General features: G+C 39.9%; 1 pseudogene; it reads left to right on the top strand.

The window, feature by feature from the left end:
* The first annotated feature begins 3,480 nt into the window (after window positions 1–3,480).
* The window catches only part of LOC114627854, a 40,183-nt pseudogene continuing 37,663 nt past the window's right edge, over window positions 3,481–6,000 (top strand).

Here is a 6,000-nt window from a genome sequence, read left to right as displayed (position 1 = left end):
TTATGGTACAAGACATCTAGGTCTACTTATGGTACAAGACATCTAGGCCTACTTATGGTACAAGACCTTCTCTCTAACCTCCTACCATTACTTCAGTCTACATACTCACAACCCAGACAGAGACTCTCCTCCTTGCCCCAGTCCCTTCACTACCAACTCTTTCACTCAGAGCTCTTTTACCAGCCCAAGTCAATCTCATAGCCCAAGATACTAAACATCTCTCAGTGGCCAAGCACTATACCTTATCAAAGTTACTCTAAAAATATCTGCCTTTTTTCTCCAACCACCCCAGTTCCCTATCTCTGTCAAGGTGTTCTATGGCCCTTAGAAATCTGTTTACATTCAAGAATCATAATTACTGAGTAGAGATGTGAACTGCAATTTCCCACACTGGTGTTCTGACAAAATATCTTCAAGTCTAAGACCTTGAAATAAGGCCTCAGATGCCCAGATTTTTGAGCTGGTAAACATATGCATCCTTGAAAATCATGAACTGGACTCAGATTATAAGTACGCATGGGTTATCTCTTCAGATATCTCACTAACACTAGCTGATCTCCTCTGAAGAGACTAAGAAAAATGAAACTTGACATTACTAGTGGAATTTAGCTCTACTTTCTTTATGCAGGAAGTTAAGGTTTTTAAAATCATAACTAGGACAATAAAAAAACAAAAAAATTGGTGATATAAGTAATTTTTTATGAGAAAAGTCTCAAGACTTGGGACATTCTAGTTGTCCTGAAAGATTAAAAAGACAGCTGTGTTTCCTGTCAAGAACTCTCCACTCAGATTTCCCAGTGACTGGATGCACTGGATCCTTTGTGATGTTTATTGTATGTTTCCGGTTTACCATGGAGTGCCATTGCCCACTTTTCATGGCTATTTGCTGCTATTTTCACTCTTCTTCCCATTCTGGCCCACCTTTAAGTTTTGTTTAGCTCCAAATCCCCCATAGTCCTCCTTGATTTTATTTTAAACCTCTGAATGCACACAGCCTTCCTCTATACTTACCCTGAAGCCCGTCTCTTCTGCTTTGCAGGATGGCCATTTAGCATATGTGCTTATCTTGTTCCTCTACACTAGATAAAATAGTGGTCTTTCAGGCTATACTTTTCCCTGAGAGACTCCATTTAACATGCACTGTTGAAGATGGGATAGAACTGCATAATATAACCATGAAAAAGAGAATGAAGCAGAAATCTCTGCCAGAAGGTGGGAACTAGCAGTAGAAACAGTGAGAAACGGGGTCTGCCTTGTCCTGCACAGCTTAGTCTGAAAATCTGACACTGGGGAAGGAGGGAAATAAAGAAAGGACAGATGCACGTATAGAAAAGCTGGGGTTAGATGAGTAGTGTGTACCCTGATAAAGTGATACTAAGTATACTACCACACAACTCAGAACTGTAGTGCTTTTAGTACGTACAGCACAAGAAGTGTTGGCTAACCAAGACAGTTCTCTGTAGGAGAGCAGTCCCAGGCTTGTAAACAGTCTGGATGAGGAAGCTGCAGTAGCTAGTGTTTGTACACATAGATCAATCATTCATAAATACTCACACTGGGGCCATAGGAAGGCTTTCATAGGTTGAGGCATTGAGTGCTTGACATGGCCAAGCCCATGTCAATAATATAGATCCACTCAGAACTTCATCCAATCTTTACATATTCACTGAAGAATTCCCCCCAATCCCCACGGGAATCCTTTTTCTAAAAGCTGTGATATAATGGTGGTGCCTTTGGTGATAGAAGAAACACTTACATGCTACATTCTGCCTATAACAGGACAAACAGCCAAAAGTTGTCTGTGGGTACAGATAAAGGTAAGAGAGCTAGGAAAAGTCAGTAGAGCAAGATGTTGTAGAGCACAGGACAGATCTAATGCAGTGGTTCTCATCCTTCCTAATACTGAGACCCTTTAATACAGTTCCTCATGGTGTGGTGACTCCAACCATAACATTATTTTTGTTGTTACTTCATAACTAAATTTGAGACTGTTGTGAATTGTAATGTGAATATATGATATTCAGGATGGTCTTAGGGGACCCCTGTGAAAGGGCTGTTGAACCCATAAAGGGATCATGTCCTATAGGTTGAGAACCACTAACCTAATGTAAAGCCTAGAAGAGAATACACAGATAAACAAACCATGTGCCCTTTGTTCTTCTAGGGGTTCCATAATGAAAGACCACAGATCAAGTGGCCCAAACAACAGAAATGTGTTTCTCATAGTTCTGGAAGCCAGAAGTCCCAAAGCAAGGTGTTGGGAAGTCTGGGTTACTCTGAGACCTTTTATGGAGTTGTGGGCAGCCATGTTCCCACTGTGTTTTCACTTGGCCCTTCTTTTGTATCTATTTCTCAGATGTGTCTTCCTCTTCTAGAAGAACACTGGTGTACTGGCTGGTTTGTGTCAACTTGACACAGGCTGGAGTTATCACAGAGAAAGGACCTTCAGCTGAGAAAATGCCTCCATGAGATCCAGCTGTAAGGCATTATCTCAATTAGTGATCAAGGGGGAAGTGCCCATTGTGGGTGGTGCCATCCCTGGGCTGGTGGTCTTGGGTTCTATAAGAAATCAAGCAGAGCAAGCCAGGGGAAGCAAGCCAGTAAGTACCAGCCCTCCATGGCCTCTGCATCAGCTCCTGCTTCCTGACCTGCTTGAGTTCCAGTCCTGACTTCCTTTGGTGATGAACAGCAATGTGGAAGTGTAAGCTGAATAAACCCTTTCCTCCCCAACTTGCTTCTTGGTCATGATGTTTGTGCAGGAATAGAAATCCTGACTAAGACAACTGGTCTTCTTCAGTTAAGAGCCCACACTTACAAACTTATTTAAGCCACTTATCTTCTTTATAATCTTTATCTATAAATGCTATCATTCTAGTAGCAGTATTTTAATATAGAAACTGGAGAGAAGAGAACTCTGTGTATGCAAGAGTGAAGGGCAGAAGGCTACCCAAATAAGTGGGGTGAGGGTAAGTGTTCAGTGAGGCACTAGAAATAAAACCACGTCTGAAAGTTTTAGGGGTAAGAGTGGAGGTGAATTATAGTTCCAGTGGAAAGTAGGAGATAGGAAAAATTAGAGGTATTTAAGGGCTTAGCTGAGATAATATTGAGTGGAATTTTTTTAAATTATACACATTCCTGTCTCTTTTGTATAATTTTTGTAATTATAATTTGTACTTAATGACATTTATGCAAACAAAAATACATAAAGACATGTTCATTCATTGTCACAGGTCTGCAGGATTTGAGAGAGGAGGCAAGGCCACCAACTTCAGACTGGAGTGTGTGCAGTGACAGCAGTGTGAAAAATTAGGAAATCTTTGTCACTGTGATAACAGAGAAAGATGACTGCTGTTGCTTCTACTTTGAGATGGCAAGACAGAACCAGGAGGTTTCAGAACAATCATTTTATGAAACCATCACAAAAACAAATCAAAAAAATCAGAAAAAGACATCAGAAACATCCATGGGAAAACTGACAAAATGTCGCTAAGTCCCCAGCAGAGGTTATATAACGTGCATGTGCATTGTTGGCATGCCAACTACTGCCATGGAGAAGGGTGTGAGTACGTCAGGCTGCTGCACACTTCAGGGTGCACTGAGTGGGTTACACGGCAAAAGCTGCTGAGACAGTGAGTCAGCTGATAGCACTGCCAACAGTGGTCACTGAAGAAGTGAGGGATGGATTCTAAGCAGAGAGAGAAAGAAATGGAACAAAGAAATAAATAAGGGGTGAAATTTTTTATTATGATTTTTTATTATCTTTAATTTTTTTAAAGTCCAGTCATTCATTATCCCCCTGCCGTTCTACCCTCCAACAGTTCCTCATCCCATTCCTCCTCCCCCTTCTCCACGAGGATGTTCCCACAACCCCATTCCCCTCCAGGTCTCCCCATTCCCTGGGGCCTCAAGTCTCTCAAGGGTTAGGTGCATCTTCTCTCACTGAGGCCGAAATTTTTTCATTAAAGTTAAAGTTCTCTTTCCCTTTTAACAGTATTCCTTGGGTATATAATTTTAAAGCCTTGTACTTTGCCCATTTTAAGGATAATATTTAATGATTAACGATTTACAGAGTTAAGTGATTATGACCATGATGTAATTTTGGAATGTTTTCCATCATTCCAGAAAGATCCATTCGCAGCTATTCCCTATTCTCACCTCTACCCCTAGGCAACCACTGATCTACTTTCTGGCTCTACAGATATTCCTTTTTTAAAAGAAATTTCTATAAACTGAATCATAAGAAATGATCTTTTGTGTTTATCTCTTTCCATTTAGTAGGCGGTTTAGAGGGTCCCCAACATCGTCAGTATTTCCTTTACGTATTTCGTTTTGTGCTATACTTTTTTATTTATTCATTTTTCAATTGAAGAAAATTTGAGTCACTTCCAGCCCTTGACTATTTTAAATAATTCACATCATTTTCATTCATCTGTAATATTTTGTGTAAATATTTTAAATAATTCTATTTTATTTTAAAGAATTCACAGTAATTTTCACTCACCTATAATATTTTGTGTAAAAATACATTTCATTTCTCTTGAAGAGAATCCTAGGAGTCAAGCTTATAAATCTTCTGGTGGGTCGGAATTTTAATTCTTACACTTAAGTCTAGTTTATACTTGGTTAATTTTTTATGATTAAAATTAAGGGTCTAAAGTCATTGGCCCCATATATATCCAGTCCCTTATAGATCCAGTCATCTCAGGATCATTTTGGAAAGACCTATCTTTTTCCACTAACTTGACTTAGCAGCACTATAAAACCTCGGTTGATCATTTGATTGCTATAATTTTATAGAAAACTGTATCATCAGTAAGTATAAGATCTAACCTCTCTTTTACGAGGATATTTTCTATATTCAGTTCTTAGCATTTCCACATGAATCCTAGGATAAGCTTATATTTCTGTAGAAGCAGCTATGAGTTTCACAGACATGGCATTCAATTTATTGACAAATTTGGGAAATTCACAATGACTCCAAATGTGTAATGTGATGATCTATTGCTACAAGTATCCCCACTTCTGATAGTAGAATCAGGCAGCTACATCTAAGTCTCTTTGAACCTCAGCCTTCCCATCTTAAAAACAATGGTCTGAATAACACTGCTTTTACTTACAAAACAAAAGACATGTTCCCTACTAAACACTTGGAAAGGTACTTTGGTTAACTGTCATTTTCATACCATTGCCTCTTGTTCTATCTGCAGAATGGTGTAGACATTAGAGATGAAATGCCCCAAACTGAACAGTTCTCAGTGAAAGCACAAAACTGACCTAACTGTTGTGTTTGTCTTGTTCCAGTAAAATAAAGTAGCTTAGGAGGCAATGGGGAGCAGGGAAGGAAGCAGTAGTAAAAATAAATTAAATGTACAATGGGGAAGAATTGCCAACAAAGAAAAAAAGAAAAAATAGGTAGAAAGAGAGAGAGAGATCATTCCTTGTATTTCTTCAGCCAGTACCATAACCCTCTCTATATATTTAAAAAAAAAAATGAAGAGTAAAAATTCTCCATCTCCCTCTCTTCTTTTGTTTTTGTCTTGAAGACTTGGATCATTTTATTTTTTGTTTCACCCAGTAACAATAGGTTTGCAGCTCCATGTAGAGAAATGTGGGCAGGTAGGGATATATATTCTTTTTTTTTACCCAGTCATTATCTCTCCTGGTCCACCCTCCACCTGTTCCTCATCCGATTCCTCCTCCCCTGTCCCCAAGAGGATGTTCCCACCCCCACCCCTACTCCACCAGACCTCCCCACTCCCTGGGGCCTCTATCGAGGGTTAGGTATATCTTCTCTCACTGAGGCCAGACCAGGCAGTCCTGTGCTGTATATGCATCAGGGGCCTCATATTAGCTGATGTATGCTGCCTAGTTGGTGGCTCAGTGTCTGAGAGACCTCAGGGTCCAGGTTAGTTGAGACTGCTGGTCTTCCCATGAGGTTGCCCTTCTTCTCAGCTTCTTCCAGCTTTTCCCTAATTCAACCATAGGGGTCCTCGACTTCAG

This window comes from Grammomys surdaster, unplaced genomic scaffold, assembly GCF_004785775.1.
Source record: "Grammomys surdaster isolate TR1022 unplaced genomic scaffold, NIH_TR_1.0 259, whole genome shotgun sequence".
Classification (NCBI taxonomy): Eukaryota; Metazoa; Chordata; class Mammalia; order Rodentia; family Muridae; genus Grammomys; species Grammomys surdaster.
The sequence above is the reverse complement of the archived record's forward strand: the minus strand, read 5'-3'. Positions and strand labels throughout refer to the sequence as shown.